This window comes from Corylus avellana, chromosome 5 (genome assembly GCF_965113065.1).
Source record: "Corylus avellana chromosome 5, dhCorAvel1.hap1.2, whole genome shotgun sequence".
Lineage (NCBI taxonomy): Eukaryota > Viridiplantae > Streptophyta > Magnoliopsida > Fagales > Betulaceae > Corylus > Corylus avellana.
In genome coordinates, this window is record NC_142494.1 from 10,070,775 (window position 1) to 10,092,393 (window position 21,619).

The 21,619-nt window shown below is 48.6% G+C and overlaps 47 non-coding genes and 1 pseudogene across 47 annotated transcripts; 1 reads left to right on the forward strand and 47 right to left on the reverse strand.

Moving 5' to 3' along the window:
• LOC148585377 (protein FAR1-RELATED SEQUENCE 5-like) overlaps nt 1–21,619 on the forward strand; it is a 218,629-nt pseudogene that overhangs the window by 38,069 nt on the left and 158,941 nt on the right.
• Nucleotides 270–388, reverse strand: LOC148585438 (5S ribosomal RNA). The gene has a single exon (XR_015912362.1). It is a non-coding gene; the product is annotated as a 5S ribosomal RNA (ribosomal RNA).
• LOC148585439 (5S ribosomal RNA) lies at nt 723–841 on the reverse strand. The gene has a single exon (XR_015912373.1). It is a non-coding gene; the product is annotated as a 5S ribosomal RNA (ribosomal RNA).
• Nucleotides 1,176–1,294, reverse strand: LOC148585440 (5S ribosomal RNA). The gene has a single exon (XR_015912517.1). It is a non-coding gene; the product is annotated as a 5S ribosomal RNA (ribosomal RNA).
• On the reverse strand, nt 1,629–1,747 carry LOC148585441 (5S ribosomal RNA). The gene has a single exon (XR_015912384.1). It is a non-coding gene; the product is annotated as a 5S ribosomal RNA (ribosomal RNA).
• Nucleotides 2,082–2,200, reverse strand: LOC148585442 (5S ribosomal RNA). The gene has a single exon (XR_015912531.1). It is a non-coding gene; the product is annotated as a 5S ribosomal RNA (ribosomal RNA).
• Nucleotides 2,535–2,653, reverse strand: LOC148585443 (5S ribosomal RNA). The gene has a single exon (XR_015912395.1). It is a non-coding gene; the product is annotated as a 5S ribosomal RNA (ribosomal RNA).
• Nucleotides 2,988–3,106, reverse strand: LOC148585444 (5S ribosomal RNA). The gene has a single exon (XR_015912532.1). It is a non-coding gene; the product is annotated as a 5S ribosomal RNA (ribosomal RNA).
• LOC148585445 (5S ribosomal RNA) lies at nt 3,441–3,559 on the reverse strand. Its single transcript, XR_015912406.1, has one exon. It is a non-coding gene; the product is annotated as a 5S ribosomal RNA (ribosomal RNA).
• Nucleotides 3,894–4,012, reverse strand: LOC148585446 (5S ribosomal RNA). Its single transcript, XR_015912417.1, has one exon. It is a non-coding gene; the product is annotated as a 5S ribosomal RNA (ribosomal RNA).
• On the reverse strand, nt 4,347–4,465 carry LOC148585447 (5S ribosomal RNA). The gene has a single exon (XR_015912533.1). It is a non-coding gene; the product is annotated as a 5S ribosomal RNA (ribosomal RNA).
• LOC148585448 (5S ribosomal RNA) lies at nt 4,800–4,918 on the reverse strand. The gene has a single exon (XR_015912428.1). It is a non-coding gene; the product is annotated as a 5S ribosomal RNA (ribosomal RNA).
• Nucleotides 5,253–5,371, reverse strand: LOC148585449 (5S ribosomal RNA). The gene has a single exon (XR_015912534.1). It is a non-coding gene; the product is annotated as a 5S ribosomal RNA (ribosomal RNA).
• LOC148585450 (5S ribosomal RNA) lies at nt 5,706–5,824 on the reverse strand. The gene has a single exon (XR_015912507.1). It is a non-coding gene; the product is annotated as a 5S ribosomal RNA (ribosomal RNA).
• On the reverse strand, nt 6,159–6,277 carry LOC148585451 (5S ribosomal RNA). The gene has a single exon (XR_015912439.1). It is a non-coding gene; the product is annotated as a 5S ribosomal RNA (ribosomal RNA).
• Nucleotides 6,612–6,730, reverse strand: LOC148585452 (5S ribosomal RNA). Its single transcript, XR_015912535.1, has one exon. It is a non-coding gene; the product is annotated as a 5S ribosomal RNA (ribosomal RNA).
• Nucleotides 7,065–7,183, reverse strand: LOC148585453 (5S ribosomal RNA). The gene has a single exon (XR_015912328.1). It is a non-coding gene; the product is annotated as a 5S ribosomal RNA (ribosomal RNA).
• On the reverse strand, nt 7,518–7,636 carry LOC148585454 (5S ribosomal RNA). The gene has a single exon (XR_015912306.1). It is a non-coding gene; the product is annotated as a 5S ribosomal RNA (ribosomal RNA).
• On the reverse strand, nt 7,971–8,089 carry LOC148585455 (5S ribosomal RNA). Its single transcript, XR_015912555.1, has one exon. It is a non-coding gene; the product is annotated as a 5S ribosomal RNA (ribosomal RNA).
• Nucleotides 8,424–8,542, reverse strand: LOC148585456 (5S ribosomal RNA). Its single transcript, XR_015912512.1, has one exon. It is a non-coding gene; the product is annotated as a 5S ribosomal RNA (ribosomal RNA).
• On the reverse strand, nt 8,877–8,995 carry LOC148585457 (5S ribosomal RNA). The gene has a single exon (XR_015912536.1). It is a non-coding gene; the product is annotated as a 5S ribosomal RNA (ribosomal RNA).
• Nucleotides 9,330–9,448, reverse strand: LOC148585458 (5S ribosomal RNA). Its single transcript, XR_015912556.1, has one exon. It is a non-coding gene; the product is annotated as a 5S ribosomal RNA (ribosomal RNA).
• On the reverse strand, nt 9,783–9,901 carry LOC148585459 (5S ribosomal RNA). Its single transcript, XR_015912317.1, has one exon. It is a non-coding gene; the product is annotated as a 5S ribosomal RNA (ribosomal RNA).
• On the reverse strand, nt 10,236–10,354 carry LOC148585460 (5S ribosomal RNA). Its single transcript, XR_015912537.1, has one exon. It is a non-coding gene; the product is annotated as a 5S ribosomal RNA (ribosomal RNA).
• Nucleotides 10,689–10,807, reverse strand: LOC148585461 (5S ribosomal RNA). The gene has a single exon (XR_015912539.1). It is a non-coding gene; the product is annotated as a 5S ribosomal RNA (ribosomal RNA).
• Nucleotides 11,142–11,260, reverse strand: LOC148585462 (5S ribosomal RNA). The gene has a single exon (XR_015912540.1). It is a non-coding gene; the product is annotated as a 5S ribosomal RNA (ribosomal RNA).
• Nucleotides 11,595–11,713, reverse strand: LOC148585463 (5S ribosomal RNA). Its single transcript, XR_015912450.1, has one exon. It is a non-coding gene; the product is annotated as a 5S ribosomal RNA (ribosomal RNA).
• Nucleotides 12,048–12,166, reverse strand: LOC148585464 (5S ribosomal RNA). Its single transcript, XR_015912461.1, has one exon. It is a non-coding gene; the product is annotated as a 5S ribosomal RNA (ribosomal RNA).
• On the reverse strand, nt 12,501–12,619 carry LOC148585465 (5S ribosomal RNA). Its single transcript, XR_015912472.1, has one exon. It is a non-coding gene; the product is annotated as a 5S ribosomal RNA (ribosomal RNA).
• Nucleotides 12,954–13,072, reverse strand: LOC148585466 (5S ribosomal RNA). Its single transcript, XR_015912483.1, has one exon. It is a non-coding gene; the product is annotated as a 5S ribosomal RNA (ribosomal RNA).
• On the reverse strand, nt 13,407–13,525 carry LOC148585467 (5S ribosomal RNA). Its single transcript, XR_015912494.1, has one exon. It is a non-coding gene; the product is annotated as a 5S ribosomal RNA (ribosomal RNA).
• On the reverse strand, nt 13,860–13,978 carry LOC148585468 (5S ribosomal RNA). Its single transcript, XR_015912505.1, has one exon. It is a non-coding gene; the product is annotated as a 5S ribosomal RNA (ribosomal RNA).
• Nucleotides 14,313–14,431, reverse strand: LOC148585469 (5S ribosomal RNA). The gene has a single exon (XR_015912516.1). It is a non-coding gene; the product is annotated as a 5S ribosomal RNA (ribosomal RNA).
• On the reverse strand, nt 14,766–14,884 carry LOC148585470 (5S ribosomal RNA). The gene has a single exon (XR_015912527.1). It is a non-coding gene; the product is annotated as a 5S ribosomal RNA (ribosomal RNA).
• Nucleotides 15,219–15,337, reverse strand: LOC148585471 (5S ribosomal RNA). The gene has a single exon (XR_015912538.1). It is a non-coding gene; the product is annotated as a 5S ribosomal RNA (ribosomal RNA).
• LOC148585472 (5S ribosomal RNA) lies at nt 15,672–15,790 on the reverse strand. Its single transcript, XR_015912549.1, has one exon. It is a non-coding gene; the product is annotated as a 5S ribosomal RNA (ribosomal RNA).
• LOC148585473 (5S ribosomal RNA) lies at nt 16,125–16,243 on the reverse strand. The gene has a single exon (XR_015912560.1). It is a non-coding gene; the product is annotated as a 5S ribosomal RNA (ribosomal RNA).
• Nucleotides 16,578–16,696, reverse strand: LOC148585474 (5S ribosomal RNA). The gene has a single exon (XR_015912571.1). It is a non-coding gene; the product is annotated as a 5S ribosomal RNA (ribosomal RNA).
• LOC148585475 (5S ribosomal RNA) lies at nt 17,031–17,149 on the reverse strand. The gene has a single exon (XR_015912575.1). It is a non-coding gene; the product is annotated as a 5S ribosomal RNA (ribosomal RNA).
• Nucleotides 17,484–17,602, reverse strand: LOC148585476 (5S ribosomal RNA). The gene has a single exon (XR_015912576.1). It is a non-coding gene; the product is annotated as a 5S ribosomal RNA (ribosomal RNA).
• LOC148585477 (5S ribosomal RNA) lies at nt 17,937–18,055 on the reverse strand. The gene has a single exon (XR_015912577.1). It is a non-coding gene; the product is annotated as a 5S ribosomal RNA (ribosomal RNA).
• On the reverse strand, nt 18,390–18,508 carry LOC148585478 (5S ribosomal RNA). The gene has a single exon (XR_015912578.1). It is a non-coding gene; the product is annotated as a 5S ribosomal RNA (ribosomal RNA).
• On the reverse strand, nt 18,843–18,961 carry LOC148585479 (5S ribosomal RNA). The gene has a single exon (XR_015912579.1). It is a non-coding gene; the product is annotated as a 5S ribosomal RNA (ribosomal RNA).
• On the reverse strand, nt 19,296–19,414 carry LOC148585480 (5S ribosomal RNA). Its single transcript, XR_015912580.1, has one exon. It is a non-coding gene; the product is annotated as a 5S ribosomal RNA (ribosomal RNA).
• On the reverse strand, nt 19,749–19,867 carry LOC148585481 (5S ribosomal RNA). Its single transcript, XR_015912581.1, has one exon. It is a non-coding gene; the product is annotated as a 5S ribosomal RNA (ribosomal RNA).
• Nucleotides 20,202–20,320, reverse strand: LOC148585482 (5S ribosomal RNA). The gene has a single exon (XR_015912582.1). It is a non-coding gene; the product is annotated as a 5S ribosomal RNA (ribosomal RNA).
• Nucleotides 20,655–20,773, reverse strand: LOC148585483 (5S ribosomal RNA). The gene has a single exon (XR_015912583.1). It is a non-coding gene; the product is annotated as a 5S ribosomal RNA (ribosomal RNA).
• Nucleotides 21,108–21,226, reverse strand: LOC148585484 (5S ribosomal RNA). Its single transcript, XR_015912587.1, has one exon. It is a non-coding gene; the product is annotated as a 5S ribosomal RNA (ribosomal RNA).

Consider the following 21,619-nt stretch of genomic DNA (forward strand, 5'->3'; position numbering starts at 1 on the left):
ATGGATCCGGCGCTCGCATGTGTCCGTTTGACTTTTGGGATAATATAACATCGTGATTAAGAAGTAAGTATGGTGAAAATGCTCCGTAAAGACGTGTCCGCGAGTAAGACCAAATACTCCGTAAAAACGCCTTTTCTACAGAGCACGGATCAAAATGAGCTACTTGGGGTTCAAAATGATGGATTTTGAGCTCGAAAATGTGCTCACCCAGCCCTGGCTAGGTGACCGTGGCCAAAGCCGCGCGGACCAAAAAGCTAAAAGCAAAATGAGGGGTGCAACACGAGGACTTCCCAGGAGGTCACCCATCCTAGTACTACTCTCGCCCAAGCACGCTTAACTGCGGAGTTCTGATGGGATCCGGTGCATTAGTGCTGGTATGATCGCACCCGTTAGCATCCTTACGCAAAATACATATAAGCCTTACGCATCTAGCTGAACTGGCCCTAACAGTTAATGGATCCGGCGCTCGCATGTGTCCGTTTGACTTTTGGGATAATATAACATCGTGATTAAGAAGTAAGTATGGTGAAAATGCTCCGTAAAGACGTGTCCGCGAGTAAGACCAAATACTCCGTAAAAACGCCTTTTCTACAGAGCACGGATCAAAATGAGCTACTTGGGGGTCAAAATGATGGATTTTGAGCTCGAAAATGTGCTCACCCAGCCCTGGCTAGGTGACCGTGAACAAAGCCGCGCGGACCAAAAAGCTAAAAGCAAAATGAGGGGTGCAACACGAGGACTTCCCAGGAGGTCACCCATCCTAGTACTACTCTCGCCCAAGCACGCTTAACTGCGGAGTTCTGATGGGATCCGGTGCATTAGTGCTGGTATGATCGCACCCGTTAGCATCCTTACGCAAAATACATATAAGCCTTACGCATCTAGCTGAACTGGCCCTAACAGTTAATGGATCCGGCGCTCGCATGTGTCCGTTTGACTTTTGGGATAATATAACATCGTGATTAAGAAGTAAGTATGGTGAAAATGCTCCGTAAAGACGTGTCCGCGAGTAAGACCAAATACTCCGTAAAAACGCCTTTTCTACAGAGCACGGATCAAAATGAGCTACTTGGGGGTCAAAATGATGGATTTTGAGCTCGAAAATGTGCTCACCCAGCCCTGGCTAGGTGACCGTGGCCAAAGCCGCGCGGACCAAAAAGCTAAAAGCAAAATGAGGGGTGCAACACGAGGACTTCCCAGGAGGTCACCCATCCTAGTACTACTCTCGCCCAAGCACGCTTGACTGCGGAGTTCTGATGGGATCCGGTGCATTAGTGCTGGTATGATCGCACCCGTTAGCATCCTTACGCAAAATACATATAAGCCTTACGCATCTAGCTGAACTGGCCCTAACAGTTAATGGATCCGGCGCTCGCATGTGTCCGTTTGACTTTTGGGATAATATAACATCGTGATTAAGAAGTAAGTATGGTGAAAATGCTCCGTAAAGACGTGTCCGCGAGTAAGACCAAATACTCCGTAAAAACGCCTTTTCTACAGAGCACGGATCAAAATGAGCTACTTGGGGGTCAAAATGATGGATTTTGAGCTCGAAAATGTGCTCACCCAGCCCTGGCTAGGTGACCGTGGCCAAAGCCGCGCGGACCAAAAAGCTAAAAGCAAAATGAGGGGTGCAACACGAGGACTTCCCAGGAGGTCACCCATCCTAGTACTACTCTCGCCCAAGCACGCTTAACTGCGGAGTTCTGATGGGATCCGGTGCATTAGTGCTGGTATGATCGCACCCGTTAGCATCCTTACGCAAAATACATATAAGCCTTACGCATCTAGCTGAACTGGCCCTAACAGTTAATGGATCCGGCGCTCGCATGTGTCCGTTTGACTTTTGGGATAATATAACATCGTGATTAAGAAGTAAGTATGGTGAAAATGCTCCGTAAAGACGTGTCCGCGAGTAAGACCAAATACTCCGTAAAAACGCCTTTTCTACAGAGCACGGATCAAAATGAGCTACTTGGGGGTCAAAATGATGGATTTTGAGCTCGAAAATGTGCTCACCCAGCCCTGGCTAGGTGACCGTGGCCAAAGCCGCGCGGACCAAAAAGCTAAAAGCAAAATGAGGGGTGCAACACGAGGACTTCCCAGGAGGTCACCCATCCTAGTACTACTCTCGCCCAAGCGCGCTTAACTGCGGAGTTCTGATGGGATCCGGTGCATTAGTGCTGGTATGATCGCACCCGTTAGCATCCTTACGCAAAATACATATAAGCCTTACGCATCTAGCTGAACTGGCCCTAACAGTTAATGGATCCGGCGCTCGCATGTGTCCGTTTGACTTTTGGGATAATATAACATCGTGATTAAGAAGTAAGTATGGTGAAAATGCTCCGTAAAGACGTGTCCGCGAGTAAGACCAAATACTCCGTAAAAACGCCTTTTCTACAGAGCACGGATCAAAATGAGCTACTTGGGGGTCAAAATGATGGATTTTGAGCTCGAAAATGTGCTCACCCAGCCCTGGCTAGGTGACCGTGGCCAAAGCCGCGCGGACCAAAAAGCTAAAAGCAAAATGAGGGGTGCAACACGAGGACTTCCCAGGAGGTCACCCATCCTAGTACTACTCTCGCCCAAGCACGCTTAACTGCGGAGTTCTGATGGGATCCGGTGCATTAGTGCTGGTATGATCGCACCCGTTAGCATCCTTACGCAAAATACATATAAGCCTTACGCATCTAGCTGAACTGGCCCTAACAGTTAATGGATTCGGCGCTCGCATGTGTCCGTTTGACTTTTGGGATAATATAACATCGTGATTAAGAAGTAAGTATGGTGAAAATGCTCCGTAAAGACGTGTCCGCGAGTAAGACCAAATACTCCGTAAAAACGCCTTTTCTACAGAGCACGGATCAAAATGAGCTACTTGGGGGTCAAAATGATGGATTTTGAGCTCGAAAATGTGCTCACCCAGCCCTGGCTAGGTGACCGTGGCCAAAGCCGCGCGGACCAAAAAGCTAAAAGCAAAATGAGGGGTGCAACACGAGGACTTCCCAGGAGGTCACCCATCCTAGTACTACTCTCGCCCAAGCGCGCTTAACTGCGGAGTTCTGATGGGATCCGGTGCATTAGTGCTGGTATGATCGCACCCGTTAGCATCCTTACGCAAAATACATATAAGCCTTACGCATCTAGCTGAACTGGCCCTAACAGTTAATGGATCCGGCGCTCGCATGTGTCCGTTTGACTTTTGGGATAATATAACATCGTGATTAAGAAGTAAGTATGGTGAAAATGCTCCGTAAAGACGTGTCCGCGAGTAAGACCAAATACTCCGTAAAAACGCCTTTTCTACAGAGCACGGATCAAAATGAGCTACTTGGGGGTCAAAATGATGGATTTTGAGCTCGAAAATGTGCTCACCCAGCCCTGGCTAGGTGACCGTGGCCAAAGCCGCGCGGACCAAAAAGCTAAAAGCAAAATGAGGGGTGCAACACGAGGACTTCCCAGGAGGTCACCCATCCTAGTACTACTCTCGCCCAAGCACGCTTAACTGCGGAGTTCTGATGGGATCCGGTGCATTAGTGCTGGTATGATCGCACCCGTTAGCATCCTTACGCAAAATACATATAAGCCTTACGCATCTAGCTGAACTGGCCCTAACAGTTAATGGATCCGGCGCTCGCATGTGTCCGTTTGACTTTTGGGATAATATAACATCGTGATTAAGAAGTAAGTATGGTGAAAATGCTCCGTAAAGACGTGTCCGCGAGTAAGACCAAATACTCCGTAAAAACGCCTTTTCTACAGAGCACGGATCAAAATGAGCTACTTGGGGGTCAAAATGATGGATTTTGAGCTCGAAAATGTGCTCACCCAGCCCTGGCTAGGTGACCGTGGCCAAAGCCGCGCGGACCAAAAAGCTAAAAGCAAAATGAGGGGTGCAACACGAGGACTTCCCAGGAGGTCACCCATCCTAGTACTACTCTCGCCCAAGCACGCTTAACTGCGGAGTTCTGATGGGATCCGGTGCATTAGTGCTGGTATGATCGCACCCGTTAGCATCCTTACGCAAAATACATATAAGCCTTACGCATCTAGCTGAACTGGCCCTAACAGTTAATGGATTCGGCGCTCGCATGTGTCCGTTTGACTTTTGGGATAATATAACATCGTGATTAAGAAGTAAGTATGGTGAAAATGCTCCGTAAAGACGTGTCCGCGAGTAAGACCAAATACTCCGTAAAAACGCCTTTTCTACAGAGCACGGATCAAAATGAGCTACTTGGGGGTCAAAATGATGGATTTTGAGCTCGAAAATGTGCTCACCCAGCCCTGGCTAGGTGACCGTGGCCAAAGCCGCGCGGACCAAAAAGCTAAAAGCAAAATGAGGGGTGCAACACGAGGACTTCCCAGGAGGTCACCCATCCTAGTACTACTCTCGCCCAAGCGCGCTTAACTGCGGAGTTCTGATGGGATCCGGTGCATTAGTGCTGGTATGATCGCACCCGTTAGCATCCTTACGCAAAATACATATAAGCCTTACGCATCTAGCTGAACTGGCCCTAACAGTTAATGGATCCGGCGCTCGCATGTGTCCGTTTGACTTTTGGGATAATATAACATCGTGATTAAGAAGTAAGTATGGTGAAAATGCTCCGTAAAGACGTGTCCGCGAGTAAGACCAAATACTCCGTAAAAACGCCTTTTCTACAGAGCACGGATCAAAATGAGCTACTTGGGGGTCAAAATGATGGATTTTGAGCTCGAAAATGTGCTCACCCAGCCCTGGCTAGGTGACCGTGGCCAAAGCCGCGCGGACCAAAAAGCTAAAAGCAAAATGAGGGGTGCAACACGAGGACTTCCCAGGAGGTCACCCATCCTAGTACTACTCTCGCCCAAGCACGCTTAACTGCGGAGTTCTGATGGGATCCGGTGCATTAGTGCTGGTATGATCGCACCCGTTAGCATCCTTACGCAAAATACATATAAGCCTTACGCATCTAGCTGAACTGGCCCTAACAGTTAATGGATCCGGCGCTCGCATGTGTCCGTTTGACTTTTGGGATAATATAACATCGTGATTAAGAAGTAAGTATGGTGAAAATGCTCCGTAAAGACGTGTCCGCGAGTAAGACCAAATACTCCGTAAAAACGCCTTTTCTACAGAGCACGGATCAAAATGAGCTACTTGGGGGTCAAAATGATGGATTTTGAGCTCGAAAATGTGCTCACCCAGCCCTGGCTAGGTGACCGTGGCCAAAGCCGCGCGGACCAAAAAGCTAAAAGCAAAATGAGGGGTGCAACACGAGGACTTCCCAGGAGGTCACCCATCCTAGTACTACTCTCGCCCAAGCGCGCTTAACTGCGGAGTTCTGATGGGATCCGGTGCATTAGTGCTGGTATGATCGCACCCGTTAGCATCCTTACGCAAAATACATATAAGCCTTACGCATCTAGCTGAACTGGCCCTAACAGTTAATGGATCCGGCGCTCGCATGTGTCCGTTTGACTTTTGGGATAATATAACATCGTGATTAAGAAGTAAGTATGGTGAAAATGCTCCGTAAAGACGTGTCCGCGAGTAAGACCAAATACTCCGTAAAAACGCCTTTTCTACAGAGCACGGATCAAAATGAGCTACTTGGGGGTCAAAATGATGGATTTTGAGCTCGAAAATGTGCTCACCCAGCCCTGGCTAGGTGACCGTGGCCAAAGCCGCGCGGACCAAAAAGCTAAAAGCAAAATGAGGGGTGCAACACGAGGACTTCCCAGGAGGTCACCCATCCTAGTACTACTCTCGCCCAGGCACGCTTAACTGCGGAGTTCTGATGGGATCCGGTGCATTAGTGCTGGTATGATCGCACCCGTTAGCATCCTTACGCAAAATACATATAAGCCTTACGCATCTAGCTGAACTGGCCCTAACAGTTAATGGATCCGGCGCTCGCATGTGTCCGTTTGACTTTTGGGATAATATAACATCGTGATTAAGAAGTAAGTATGGTGAAAATGCTCCGTAAAGACGTGTCCGCGAGTAAGACCAAATACTCCGTAAAAACGCCTTTTCTACAGAGCACGGATCAAAATGAGCTACTTGGGGGTCAAAATGATGGATTTTGAGCTCGAAAATGTGCTCACCCAGCCCTGGCTAGGTGACCGTGGCCAAAGCCGCGCGGACCAAAAAGCTAAAAGCAAAATGAGGGGTGCAACACGAGGACTTCCCAGGAGGTCACCCATCCTAGTACTACTCTCGCCCAAGCACGCTTAACTGCGGAGTTCTGATGGGATCCGGTGCATTAGTGCTGGTATGATCGCACCCGTTAGCATCCTTACGCAAAATACATATAAGCCTTACGCATCTAGCTGAACTGGCCCTAACAGTTAATGGATCCGGCGCTCGCATGTGTCCGTTTGACTTTTGGGATAATATAACATCGTGATTAAGAAGTAAGTATGGTGAAAATGCTCCGTAAAGACGTGTCCGCGAGTAAGACCAAATACTCCGTAAAAACGCCTTTTCTACAAAGCACGGATCAAAATGAGCTACTTGGGGGTCAAAATGATGGATTTTGAGCTCGAAAATGTGCTCACCCAGCCCTGGCTAGGTGACCGTGGCCAAAGCCGCGCGGACCAAAAAGCTAAAAGCAAAATGAGGGGTGCAACACGAGGACTTCCCAGGAGGTCACCCATCCTAGTACTACTCTCGCCCAAGCGCGCTTAACTGCGGAGTTCTGATGGGATCCGGTGCATTAGTGCTGGTATGATCGCACCCGTTAGCATCCTTACGCAAAATACATATAAGCCTTACGCATCTAGCTGAACTGGCCCTAACAGTTAATGGATCCGGCGCTCGCATGTGTCCGTTTGACTTTTGGGATAATATAACATCGTGATTAAGAAGTAAGTATGGTGAAAATGCTCCGTAAAGACGTGTCCGCGAGTAAGACCAAATACTCCGTAAAAACGCCTTTTCTACAGAGCACGGATCAAAATGAGCTACTTGGGGGTCAAAATGATGGATTTTGAGCTCGAAAATGTGCTCACCCAGCCCTGGCTAGGTGACCGTGGCCAAAGCCGCGCGGACCAAAAAGCTAAAAGCAAAATGAGGGGTGCAACACGAGGACTTCCCAGGAGGTCACCCATCCTAGTACTACCCTCGCCCAGGCACGCTTAACTGCGGAGTTCTGATGGGATCCGGTGCATTAGTGCTGGTATGATCGCACCCGTTAGCATCCTTACGCAAAATACATATAAGCCTTACGCATCTAGCTGAACTGGCCCTAACAGTTAATGGATCCGGCGCTCGCATGTGTCCGTTTGACTTTTGGGATAATATAACATCGTGATTAAGAAGTAAGTATGGTGAAAATGCTCCGTAAAGACGTGTCCGCGAGTAAGACCAAATACTCCGTAAAAACGCCTTTTCTACAGAGCACGGATCAAAATGAGCTACTTGGGGGTCAAAATGATGGATTTTGAGCTCGAAAATGTGCTCACCCAGCCCTGGCTAGGTGACCGTGGCCAAAGCCGCGCGGACCAAAAAGCTAAAAGCAAAATGAGGGGTGCAACACGAGGACTTCCCAGGAGGTCACCCATCCTAGTACTACCCTCGCCCAAGCACGCTTAACTGCGGAGTTCTGATGGGATCCGGTGCATTAGTGCTGGTATGATCGCACCCGTTAGCATCCTTACGCAAAATACATATAAGCCTTACGCATCTAGCTGAACTGGCCCTAACAGTTAATGGATCCGGCGCTCGCATGTGTCCGTTTGACTTTTGGGATAATATAACATCGTGATTAAGAAGTAAGTATGGTGAAAATGCTCCGTAAAGACGTGTCCGCGAGTAAGACCAAATACTCCGTAAAAACGCCTTTTCTACAGAGCACGGATCAAAATGAGCTACTTGGGGGTCAAAATGATGGATTTTGAGCTCGAAAATGTGCTCACCCAGCCCTGGCTAGGTGACCGTGGCCAAAGCCGCGCGGACCAAAAAGCTAAAAGCAAAATGAGGGGTGCAACACGAGGACTTCCCAGGAGGTCATCCATCCTAGTACTACTCTCGCCCAAGCGCGCTTAACTGCGGAGTTCTGATGGGATCCGGTGCATTAGTGCTGGTATGATCGCACCCGTTAGCATCCTTACGCAAAATACATATAAGCCTTACGCATCTAGCTGAACTGGCCCTAACAGTTAATGGATCCGGCGCTCGCATGTGTCCGTTTGACTTTTGGGATAATATAACATCGTGATTAAGAAGTAAGTATGGTGAAAATGCTCCGTAAAGACGTGTCCGCGAGTAAGACCAAATACTCCGTAAAAACGCCTTTTCTACAGAGCACGGATCAAAATGAGCTACTTGGGGGTCAAAATGATGGATTTTGAGCTCGAAAATGTGCTCACCCAGCCCTGGCTAGGTGACCGTGGCCAAAGCCGCGCGGACCAAAAAGCTAAAAGCAAAATGAGGGGTGCAACACAAGGACTTCCCAGGAGGTCACCCATCCTAGTACTACTCTCGCCCAAGCACGCTTAACTGCGGAGTTCTGATGGGATCCGGTGCATTAGTGCTGGTATGATCGCACCCGTTAGCATCCTTACGCAAAATACATATAAGCCTTACGCATCTAGCTGAACTGGCCCTAACAGTTAATGGATCCGGCGCTCGCATGTGTCCGTTTGACTTTTGGGATAATATAACATCGTGATTAAGAAGTAAGTATGGTGAAAATGCTCCGTAAAGACGTGTCCGCGAGTAAGACCAAATACTCCGTAAAAACGCCTTTTCTACAGAGCACGGATCAAAATGAGCTACTTGGGGGTCAAAATGATGGATTTTGAGCTCGAAAATGTGCTCACCCAGCCCTGGCTAGGTGACCGTGGCCAAAGCCGCGCGGACCAAAAAGCTAAAAGCAAAATGAGGGGTGCAACACGAGGACTTCCCAGGAGGTCACCCATCCTAGTACTACTCTCGCCCAAGCGCGCTTAACTGCGGAGTTCTGATGGGATCCGGTGCATTAGTGCTGGTATGATCGCACCCGTTAGCATCCTTACGCAAAATACATATAAGCCTTACGCATCTAGCTGAACTGGCCCTAACAGTTAATGGATCCGGCGCTCGCATGTGTCCGTTTGACTTTTGGGATAATATAACATCGTGATTAAGAAGTAAGTATGGTGAAAATGCTCCGTAAAGACGTGTCCGCGAGTAAGACCAAATACTCCGTAAAAACGCCTTTTCTACAGAGCACGGATCAAAATGAGCTACTTGGGGGTCAAAATGATGGATTTTGAGCTCGAAAATGTGCTCACCCAGCCCTGGCTAGGTGACCGTGGCCAAAGCCGCGCGGACCAAAAAGCTAAAAGCAAAATGAGGGGTGCAACACGAGGACTTCCCAGGAGGTCACCCATCCTAGTACTACTCTCGCCCCAGCACGCTTAACTGCGGGGTTCTGATGGGATCCGGTGCATTAGTGCTGGTATGATCGCACCCGTTAGCATCCTTACGCAAAATACATATAAGCCTTACGCATCTAGCTGAACTGGCCCTAACAGTTAATGGATCCGGCGCTCGCATGTGTCCGTTTGACTTTTGGGATAATATAACATCGTGATTAAGAAGTAAGTATGGTGAAAATGCTCCGTAAAGACGTGTCCGCGAGTAAGACCAAATACTCCGTAAAAACGCCTTTTCTACAGAGCACGGATCAAAATGAGCTACTTGGGGGTCAAAATGATGGATTTTGAGCTCGAAAATGTGCTCACCCAGCCCTGGCTAGGTGACCGTGGCCAAAGCCGCGCGGACCAAAAAGCTAAAAGCAAAATGAGGGGTGCAACACGAGGACTTCCCAGGAGGTCACCCATCCTAGTACTACCCTCGCCCAAGCACGCTTAACTGCGGAGTTCTGATGGGATCCGGTGCATTAGTGCTGGTATGATCGCACCCGTTAGCATCCTTACGCAAAATACATATAAGCCTTACGCATCTAGCTGAACTGGCCCTAACAGTTAATGGATCCGGCGCTCGCATGTGTCCGTTTGACTTTTGGGATAATATAACATCGTGATTAAGAAGTAAGTATGGTGAAAATGCTCCGTAAAGACGTGTCCGCGAGTAAGACCAAATACTCCGTAAAAACGCCTTTTCTACAGAGCACGGATCAAAATGAGCTACTTGGGGGTCAAAATGATGGATTTTGAGCTCGAAAATGTGCTCACCCAGCCCTGGCTAGGTGACCGTGGCCAAAGCCGCGCGGACCAAAAAGCTAAAAGCAAAATGAGGGGTGCAACACGAGGACTTCCCAGGAGGTCACCCATCCTAGTACTACTCTCGCCCAAGCGCGCTTAACTGCGGAGTTCTGATGGGATCCGGTGCATTAGTGCTGGTATGATCGCACCCGTTAGCATCCTTACGCAAAATACATATAAGCCTTACGCATCTAGCTGAACTGGCCCTAACAGTTAATGGATCCGGCGCTCGCATGTGTCCGTTTGACTTTTGGGATAATATAACATCGTGATTAAGAAGTAAGTATGGTGAAAATGCTCCGTAAAGACGTGTCCGCGAGTAAGACCAAATACTCCGTAAAAACGCCTTTTCTACAGAGCACGGATCAAAATGAGCTACTTGGGGGTCAAAATGATGGATTTTGAGCTCGAAAATGTGCTCACCCAGCCCTGGCTAGGTGACCGTGGCCAAAGCCGCGCGGACCAAAAAGCTAAAAGCAAAATGAGGGGTGCAACACGAGGACTTCCCAGGAGGTCACCCATCCTAGTACTACTCTCGCCCAAGCGCGCTTAACTGCGGAGTTCTGATGGGATCCGGTGCATTAGTGCTGGTATGATCGCACCCGTTAGCATCCTTACGCAAAATACATATAAGCCTTACGCATCTAGCTGAACTGGCCCTAACAGTTAATGGATCCGGCGCTCGCATGTGTCCGTTTGACTTTTGGGATAATATAACATCGTGATTAAGAAGTAAGTATGGTGAAAATGCTCCGTAAAGACGTGTCCGCGAGTAAGACCAAATACTCCGTAAAAACGCCTTTTCTACAGAGCACGGATCAAAATGAGCTACTTGGGGGTCAAAATGATGGATTTTGAGCTCGAAAATGTGCTCACCCAGCCCTGGCTAGGTGACCGTGGCCAAAGCCGCGCGGACCAAAAAGCTAAAAGCAAAATGAGGGGTGCAACACGAGGACTTCCCAGGAGGTCACCCATCCTAGTACTACTCTCGCCCAAGCGCGCTTAACTGCGGAGTTCTGATGGGATCCGGTGCATTAGTGCTGGTATGATCGCACCCGTTAGCATCCTTACGCAAAATACATATAAGCCTTACGCATCTAGCTGAACTGGCCCTAACAGTTAATGGATCCGGCGCTCGCATGTGTCCGTTTGACTTTTGGGATAATATAACATCGTGATTAAGAAGTAAGTATGGTGAAAATGCTCCGTAAAGACGTGTCCGCGAGTAAGACCAAATACTCCGTAAAAACGCCTTTTCTACAGAGCACGGATCAAAATGAGCTACTTGGGGGTCAAAATGATGGATTTTGAGCTCGAAAATGTGCTCACCCAGCCCTGGCTAGGTGACCGTGGCCAAAGCCGCGCGGACCAAAAAGCTAAAAGCAAAATGAGGGGTGCAACACGAGGACTTCCCAGGAGGTCACCCATCCTAGTACTACTCTCGCCCAAGCACGCTTAACTGCGGAGTTCTGATGGGATCCGGTGCATTAGTGCTGGTATGATCGCACCCGTTAGCATCCTTACGCAAAATACATATAAGCCTTACGCATCTAGCTGAACTGGCCCTAACAGTTAATGGATCCGGCGCTCGCATGTGTCCGTTTGACTTTTGGGATAATATAACATCGTGATTAAGAAGTAAGTATGGTGAAAATGCTCCGTAAAGACGTGTCCGCGAGTAAGACCAAATACTCCGTAAAAACGCCTTTTCTACAGAGCACGGATCAAAATGAGCTACTTGGGGGTCAAAATGATGGATTTTGAGCTCGAAAATGTGCTCACCCAGCCCTGGCTAGGTGACCGTGGCCAAAGCCGCGCGGACCAAAAAGCTAAAAGCAAAATGAGGGGTGCAACACGAGGACTTCCCAGGAGGTCACCCATCCTAGTACTACTCTCGCCCAAGCACGCTTAACTGCGGAGTTCTGATGGGATCCGGTGCATTAGTGCTGGTATGATCGCACCCGTTAGCATCCTTACGCAAAATACATATAAGCCTTACGCATCTAGCTGAACTGGCCCTAACAGTTAATGGATCCGGCGCTCGCATGTGTCCGTTTGACTTTTGGGATAATATAACATCGTGATTAAGAAGTAAGTATGGTGAAAATGCTCCGTAAAGACGTGTCCGCGAGTAAGACCAAATACTCCGTAAAAACGCCTTTTCTACAGAGCACGGATCAAAATGAGCTACTTGGGGGTCAAAATGATGGATTTTGAGCTCGAAAATGTGCTCACCCAGCCCTGGCTAGGTGACCGTGGCCAAAGCCGCGCGGACCAAAAAGCTAAAAGCAAAATGAGGGGTGCAACACGAGGACTTCCCAGGAGGTCACCCATCCTAGTACTACTCTCGCCCAAGCACGCTTAACTGCGGAGTTCTGATGGGATCCGGTGCATTAGTGCTGGTATGATCGCACCCGTTAGCATCCTTACGCAAAATACATATAAGCCTTACGCATCTAGCTGAACTGGCCCTAACAGTTAATGGATCCGGCGCTCGCATGTGTCCGTTTGACTTTTGGGATAATATAACATCGTGATTAAGAAGTAAGTATGGTGAAAATGCTCCGTAAAGACGTGTCCGCGAGTAAGACCAAATACTCCGTAAAAACGCCTTTTCTACAGAGCACGGATCAAAATGAGCTACTTGGGGGTCAAAATGATGGATTTTGAGCTCGAAAATGTGCTCACCCAGCCCTGGCTAGGTGACCGTGGCCAAAGCCGCGCGGACCAAAAAGCTAAAAGCAAAATGAGGGGTGCAACACGAGGACTTCCCAGGAGGTCACCCATCCTAGTACTACTCTCGCCCAAGCACGCTTAACTGCGGAGTTCTGATGGGATCCGGTGCATTAGTGCTGGTATGATCGCACCCGTTAGCATCCTTACGCAAAATACATATAAGCCTTACGCATCTAGCTGAACTGGCCCTAACAGTTAATGGATCCGGCGCTCGCATGTGTCCGTTTGACTTTTGGGATAATATAACATCGTGATTAAGAAGTAAGTATGGTGAAAATGCTCCGTAAAGACGTGTCCGCGAGTAAGACCAAATACTCCGTAAAAACGCCTTTTCTACAGAGCACGGATCAAAATGAGCTACTTGGGGGTCAAAATGATGGATTTTGAGCTCGAAAATGTGCTCACCCAGCCCTGGCTAGGTGACCGTGGCCAAAGCCGCGCGGACCAAAAAGCTAAAAGCAAAATGAGGGGTGCAACACGAGGACTTCCCAGGAGGTCACCCATCCTAGTACTACTCTCGCCCAAGCACGCTTAACTGCGGAGTTCTGATGGGATCCGGTGCATTAGTGCTGGTATGATCGCACCCGTTAGCATCCTTACGCAAAATACATATAAGCCTTACGCATCTAGCTGAACTGGCCCTAACAGTTAATGGATCCGGCGCTCGCATGTGTCCGTTTGACTTTTGGGATAATATAACATCGTGATTAAGAAGTAAGTATGGTGAAAATGCTCCGTAAAGACGTGTCCGCGAGTAAGACCAAATACTCCGTAAAAACGCCTTTTCTACAGAGCACGGATCAAAATGAGCTACTTGGGGGTCAAAATGATGGATTTTGAGCTCGAAAATGTGCTCACCCAGCCCTGGCTAGGTGACCGTGGCCAAAGCCGCGCGGACCAAAAAGCTAAAAGCAAAATGAGGGGTGCAACACGAGGACTTCCCAGGAGGTCACCCATCCTAGTACTACTCTCGCCCAAGCACGCTTAACTGCGGAGTTCTGATGGGATCCGGTGCATTAGTGCTGGTATGATCGCACCCGTTAGCATCCTTACGCAAAATACATATAAGCCTTACGCATCTAGCTGAACTGGCCCTAACAGTTAATGGATCCGGCGCTCGCATGTGTCCGTTTGACTTTTGGGATAATATAACATCGTGATTAAGAAGTAAGTATGGTGAAAATGCTCCGTAAAGACGTGTCCGCGAGTAAGACCAAATACTCCGTAAAAACGCCTTTTCTACAGAGCACGGATCAAAATGAGCTACTTGGGGGTCAAAATGATGGATTTTGAGCTCGAAAATGTGCTCACCCAGCCCTGGCTAGGTGACCGTGGCCAAAGCCGCGCGGACCAAAAAGCTAAAAGCAAAATGAGGGGTGCAACACGAGGACTTCCCAGGAGGTCACCCATCCTAGTACTACTCTCGCCCAAGCACGCTTAACTGCGGAGTTCTGATGGGATCCGGTGCATTAGTGCTGGTATGATCGCACCCGTTAGCATCCTTACGCAAAATACATATAAGCCTTACGCATCTAGCTGAACTGGCCCTAACAGTTAATGGATCCGGCGCTCGCATGTGTCCGTTTGACTTTTGGGATAATATAACATCGTGATTAAGAAGTAAGTATGGTGAAAATGCTCCGTAAAGACGTGTCCGCGAGTAAGACCAAATACTCCGTAAAAACGCCTTTTCTACAGAGCACGGATCAAAATGAGCTACTTGGGGGTCAAAATGATGGATTTTGAGCTCGAAAATGTGCTCACCCAGCCCTGGCTAGGTGACCGTGGCCAAAGCCGCGCGGACCAAAAAGCTAAAAGCAAAATGAGGGGTGCAACACGAGGACTTCCCAGGAGGTCACCCATCCTAGTACTACTCTCGCCCAAGCACGCTTAACTGCGGAGTTCTGATGGGATCCGGTGCATTAGTGCTGGTATGATCGCACCCGTTAGCATCCTTACGCAAAATACATATAAGCCTTACGCATCTAGCTGAACTGGCCCTAACAGTTAATGGATCCGGCGCTCGCATGTGTCCGTTTGACTTTTGGGATAATATAACATCGTGATTAAGAAGTAAGTATGGTGAAAATGCTCCGTAAAGACGTGTCCGCGAGTAAGACCAAATACTCCGTAAAAACGCCTTTTCTACAGAGCACGGATCAAAATGAGCTACTTGGGGGTCAAAATGATGGATTTTGAGCTCGAAAATGTGCTCACCCAGCCCTGGCTAGGTGACCGTGGCCAAAGCCGCGCGGACCAAAAAGCTAAAAGCAAAATGAGGGGTGCAACACGAGGACTTCCCAGGAGGTCACCCATCCTAGTACTACTCTCGCCCAAGCACGCTTAACTGCGGAGTTCTGATGGGATCCGGTGCATTAGTGCTGGTATGATCGCACCCGTTAGCATCCTTACGCAAAATACATATAAGCCTTACGCATCTAGCTGAACTGGCCCTAACAGTTAATGGATCCGGCGCTCGCATGTGTCCGTTTGACTTTTGGGATAATATAACATCGTGATTAAGAAGTAAGTATGGTGAAAATGCTCCGTAAAGACGTGTCCGCGAGTAAGACCAAATACTCCGTAAAAACGCCTTTTCTACAGAGCACGGATCAAAATGAGCTACTTGGGGGTCAAAATGATGGATTTTGAGCTCGAAAATGTGCTCACCCAGCCCTGGCTAGGTGACCGTGGCCAAAGCCGCGCGGACCAAAAAGCTAAAAGCAAAATGAGGGGTGCAACACGAGGACTTCCCAGGAGGTCACCCATCCTAGTACTACTCTCGCCCAAGCACGCTTAACTGCGGAGTTCTGATGGGATCCGGTGCATTAGTGCTGGTATGATCGCACCCGTTAGCATCCTTACGCAAAATACATATAAGCCTTACGCATCTAGCTGAACTGGCCCTAACAGTTAATGGATCCGGCGCTCGCATGTGTCCGTTTGACTTTTGGGATAATATAACATCGTGATTAAGAAGTAAGTATGGTGAAAATGCTCCGTAAAGACGTGTCCGCGAGTAAGACCAAATACTCCGTAAAAACGCCTTTTCTACAGAGCACGGATCAAAATGAGCTACTTGGGGGTCAAAATGATGGATTTTGAGCTCGAAAATGTGCTCACCCAGCCCTGGCTAGGTGACCGTGGCCAAAGCCGCGCGGACCAAAAAGCTAAAAGCAAAATGAGGGGTGCAACACGAGGACTTCCCAGGAGGTCACCCATCCTAGTACTACTCTCGCCCAAGCACGCTTAACTGCGGAGTTCTGATGGGATCCGGTGCATTAGTGCTGGTATGATCGCACCCGTTAGCATCCTTACGCAAAATACATATAAGCCTTACGCATCTAGCTGAACTGGCCCTAACAGTTAATGGATCCGGCGCTCGCATGTGTCCGTTTGACTTTTGGGATAATATAACATCGTGATTAAGAAGTAAGTATGGTGAAAATGCTCCGTAAAGACGTGTCCGCGAGTAAGACCAAATACTCCGTAAAAACGCCTTTTCTACAGAGCACGGATCAAAATGAGCTACTTGGGGGTCAAAATGATGGATTTTGAGCTCGAAAATGTGCTCACCCAGCCCTGGCTAGGTGACCGTGGCCAAAGCCGCGCGGACCAAAAAGCTAAAAGCAAAATGAGGGGTGCAACACGAGGACTTCCCAGGAGGTCACCCATCCTAGTACTACTCTCGCCCAAGCACGCTTAACTGCGGAGTTCTGATGGGATCCGGTGCATTAGTGCTGGTATGATCGCACCCGTTAGCATCCTTACGCAAAATACATATAAGCCTTACGCATCTAGCTGAACTGGCCCTAACAGTTAATGGATCCGGCGCTCGCATGTGTCCGTTTGACTTTTGGGATAATATAACATCGTGATTAAGAAGTAAGTATGGTGAAAATGCTCCGTAAAGACGTGTCCGCGAGTAAGACCAAATACTCCGTAAAAACGCCTTTTCTACAGAGCACGGATCAAAATGAGCTACTTGGGGGTCAAAATGATGGATTTTGAGCTCGAAAATGTGCTCACCCAGCCCTGGCTAGGTGACCGTGGCCAAAGCCGCGCGGACCAAAAAGCTAAAAGCAAAATGAGGGGTGCAACACGAGGACTTCCCAGGAGGTCACCCATCCTAGTACTACTCTCGCCCAAGCACGCTTAACTGCGGAGTTCTGATGGGATCCGGTGCATTAGTGCTGGTATGATCGCACCCGTTAGCATCCTTACGCAAAATACATATAAGCCTTACGCATCTAGCTGAACTGGCCCTAACAGTTAATGGATCCGGCGCTCGCATGTGTCCGTTTGACTTTTGGGATAATATAACATCGTGATTAAGAAGTAAGTATGGTGAAAATGCTCCGTAAAGACGTGTCCGCGAGTAAGACCAAATACTCCGTAAAAACGCCTTTTCTACAGAGCACGGATCAAAATGAGCTACTTGGGGGTCAAAATGATGGATTTTGAGCTCGAAAATGTGCTCACCCAGCCCTGGCTAGGTGACCGTGGCCAAAGCCGCGCGGACCAAAAAGCTAAAAGCAAAATGAGGGGTGCAACACGAGGACTTCCCAGGAGGTCACCCATCCTAGTACTACTCTCGCCCAAGCACGCTTAACTGCGGAGTTCTGATGGGATCCGGTGCATTAGTGCTGGTATGATCGCACCCGTTAGCATCCTTACGCAAAATACATATAAGCCTTACGCATCTAGCTGAACTGGCCCTAACAGTTAATGGATCCGGCGCTCGCATGTGTCCGTTTGACTTTTGGGATAATATAACATCGTGATTAAGAAGTAAGTATGGTGAAAATGCTCCGTAAAGACGTGTCCGCGAGTAAGACCAAATACTCCGTAAAAACGCCTTTTCTACAGAGCACGGATCAAAATGAGCTACTTGGGGGTCAAAATGATGGATTTTGAGCTCGAAAATGTGCTCACCCAGCCCTGGCTAGGTGACCGTGGCCAAAGCCGCGCGGACCAAAAAGCTAAAAGCAAAATGAGGGGTGCAACACGAGGACTTCCCAGGAGGTCACCCATCCTAGTACTACTCTCGCCCAAGCACGCTTAACTGCGGAGTTCTGATGGGATCCGGTGCATTAGTGCTGGTATGATCGCACCCGTTAGCATCCTTACGCAAAATACATATAAGCCTTACGCATCTAGCTGAACTGGCCCTAACAGTTAATGGATCCGGCGCTCGCATGTGTCCGTTTGACTTTTGGGATAATATAACATCGTGATTAAGAAGTAAGTATGGTGAAAATGCTCCGTAAAGACGTGTCCGCGAGTAAGACCAAATACTCCGTAAAAACGCCTTTTCTACAGAGCACGGATCAAAATGAGCTACTTGGGGGTCAAAATGATGGATTTTGAGCTCGAAAATGTGCTCACCCAGCCCTGGCTAGGTGACCGTGGCCAAAGCCGCGCGGACCAAAAAGCTAAAAGCAAAATGAGGGGTGCAACACGAGGACTTCCCAGGAGGTCACCCATCCTAGTACTACTCTCGCCCAAGCACGCTTAACTGCGGAGTTCTGATGGGATCCGGTGCATTAGTGCTGGTATGATCGCACCCGTTAGCATCCTTACGCAAAATACATATAAGCCTTACGCATCTAGCTGAACTGGCCCTAACAGTTAATGGATCCGGCGCTCGCATGTGTCCGTTTGACTTTTGGGATAATATAACATCGTGATTAAGAAGTAAGTATGGTGAAAATGCTCCGTAAAGACGTGTCCGCGAGTAAGACCAAATACTCCGTAAAAACGCCTTTTCTACAGAGCACGGATCAAAATGAGCTACTTGGGGGTCAAAATGATGGATTTTGAGCTCGAAAATGTGCTCACCCAGCCCTGGCTAGGTGACCGTGGCCAAAGCCGCGCGGACCAAAAAGCTAAAAGCAAAATGAGGGGTGCAACACGAGGACTTCCCAGGAGGTCACCCATCCTAGTACTACTCTCGCCCAAGCACGCTTAACTGCGGAGTTCTGATGGGATCCGGTGCATTAGTGCTGGTATGATCGCACCCGTTAGCATCCTTACGCAAAATACATATAAGCCTTACGCATCTAGCTGAACTGGCCCTAACAGTTAATGGATCCGGCGCTCGCATGTGTCCGTTTGACTTTTGGGATAATATAACATCGTGATTAAGAAGTAAGTATGGTGAAAATGCTCCGTAAAGACGTGTCCGCGAGTAAGACCAAATACTCCGTAAAAACGCCTTTTCTACAGAGCACGGATCAAAATGAGCTACTTGGGGGTCAAAATGATGGATTTTGAGCTCGAAAATGTGCTCACCCAGCCCTGGCTAGGTGACCGTGGCCAAAGCCGCGCGGACCAAAAAGCTAAAAGCAAAATGAGGGGTGCAACACGAGGACTTCCCAGGAGGTCACCCATCCTAGTACTACTCTCGCCCAAGCACGCTTAACTGCGGAGTTCTGATGGGATCCGGTGCATTAGTGCTGGTATGATCGCACCCGTTAGCATCCTTACGCAAAATACATATAAGCCTTACGCATCTAGCTGAACTGGCCCTAACAGTTAATGGATCCGGCGCTCGCATGTGTCCGTTTGACTTTTGGGATAATATAACATCGTGATTAAGAAGTAAGTATGGTGAAAATGCTCCGTAAAGACGTGTCCGCGAGTAAGACCAAATACTCCGTAAAAACGCCTTTTCTACAGAGCACGGATCAAAATGAGCTACTTGGGGGTCAAAATGATGGATTTTGAGCTCGAAAATGTGCTCACCCAGCCCTGGCTAGGTGACCGTGGCCAAAGCCGCGCGGACCAAAAAGCTAAAAGCAAAATGAGGGGTGCAACACGAGGACTTCCCAGGAGGTCACCCATCCTAGTACTACTCTCGCCCAAGCACGCTTAACTGCGGAGTTCTGATGGGATCCGGTGCATTAGTGCTGGTATGATCGCACCCGTTAGCATCCTTACGCAAAATACATATAAGCCTTACGCATCTAGCTGAACTGGCCCTAACAGTTAATGGATCCGGCGCTCGCATGTGTCCGTTTGACTTTTGGGATAATATAACATCGTGATTAAGAAGTAAGTATGGTGAAAATGCTCCGTAAAGACGTGTCCGCGAGTAAGACCAAATACTCCGTAAAAACGCCTTTTCTACAGAGCACGGATCAAAATGAGCTACTTGGGGGTCAAAATGATGGATTTTGAGCTCGAAAATGTGCTCACCCAGCCCTGGCTAGGTGACCGTGGCCAAAGCCGCGCGGACCAAAAAGCTAAAAGCAAAATGAGGGGTGCAACACGAGGACTTCCCAGGAGGTCACCCATCCTAGTACTACTCTCGCCCAAGCACGCTTAACTGCGGAGTTCTGATGGGATCCGGTGCATTAGTGCTGGTATGATCGCACCCGTTAGCATCCTTACGCAAAATACATATAAGCCTTACGCATCTAGCTGAACTGGCCCTAACAGTTAATGGATCCGGCGCTCGCATGTGTCCGTTTGACTTTTGGGATAATATAACATCGTGATTAAGAAGTAAGTATGGTGAAAATGCTCCGTAAAGACGTGTCCGCGAGTAAGACCAAATACTCCGTAAAAACGCCTTTTCTACAGAGCACGGATCAAAATGAGCTACTTGGGGGTCAAAATGATGGATTTTGAGCTCGAAAATGTGCTCACCCAGCCCTGGCTAGGTGACCGTGGCCAAAGCCGCGCGGACCAAAAAGCTAAAAGCAAAATGAGGGGTGCAACACGAGGACTTCCCAGGAGGTCACCCATCCTAGTACTACTCTCGCCCAAGCACGCTTAACTGCGGAGTTCTGATGGGATCCGGTGCATTAGTGCTGGTATGATCGCACCCGTTAGCATCCTTACGCAAAATACATATAAGCCTTACGCATCTAGCTGAACTGGCCCTAACAGTTAATGGATCCGGCGCTCGCATGTGTCCGTTTGACTTTTGGGATAATATAACATCGTGATTAAGAAGTAAGTATGGTGAAAATGCTCCGTAAAGACGTGTCCGCGAGTAAGACCAAATACTCCGTAAAAACGCCTTTTCTACAGAGCACGGATCAAAATGAGCTACTTGGGGGTCAAAATGATGGATTTTGAGCTCGAAAATGTGCTCACCCAGCCCTGGCTAGGTGACCGTGGCCAAAGCCGCGCGGACCAAAAAGCTAAAAGCAAAATGAGGGGTGCAACACGAGGACTTCCCAGGAGGTCACCCATCCTAGTACTACTCTCGCCCAAGCACGCTTAACTGCGGAGTTCTGATGGGATCCGGTGCATTAGTGCTGGTATGATCGCACCCGTTAGCATCCTTACGCAAAATACATATAAGCCTTACGCATCTAGCTGAACTGGCCCTAACAGTTAATGGATCCGGCGCTCGCATGTGTCCGTTTGACTTTTGGGATAATATAACATCGTGATTAAGAAGTAAGTATGGTGAAAATGCTCCGTAAAGACGTGTCCGCGAGTAAGACCAAATACTCCGTAAAAACGCCTTTTCTACAGAGCACGGATCAAAATGAGCTACTTGGGGGTCAAAATGATGGATTTTGAGCTCGAAAATGTGCTCACCCAGCCCTGGCTAGGTGACCGTGGCCAAAGCCGCGCGGACCAAAAACCTAAAAGCAAAATGAGGGGTGCAACACGAGGACTTCCCAGGAGGTCACCCATCCTAGTACTACTCTCGCCCAAG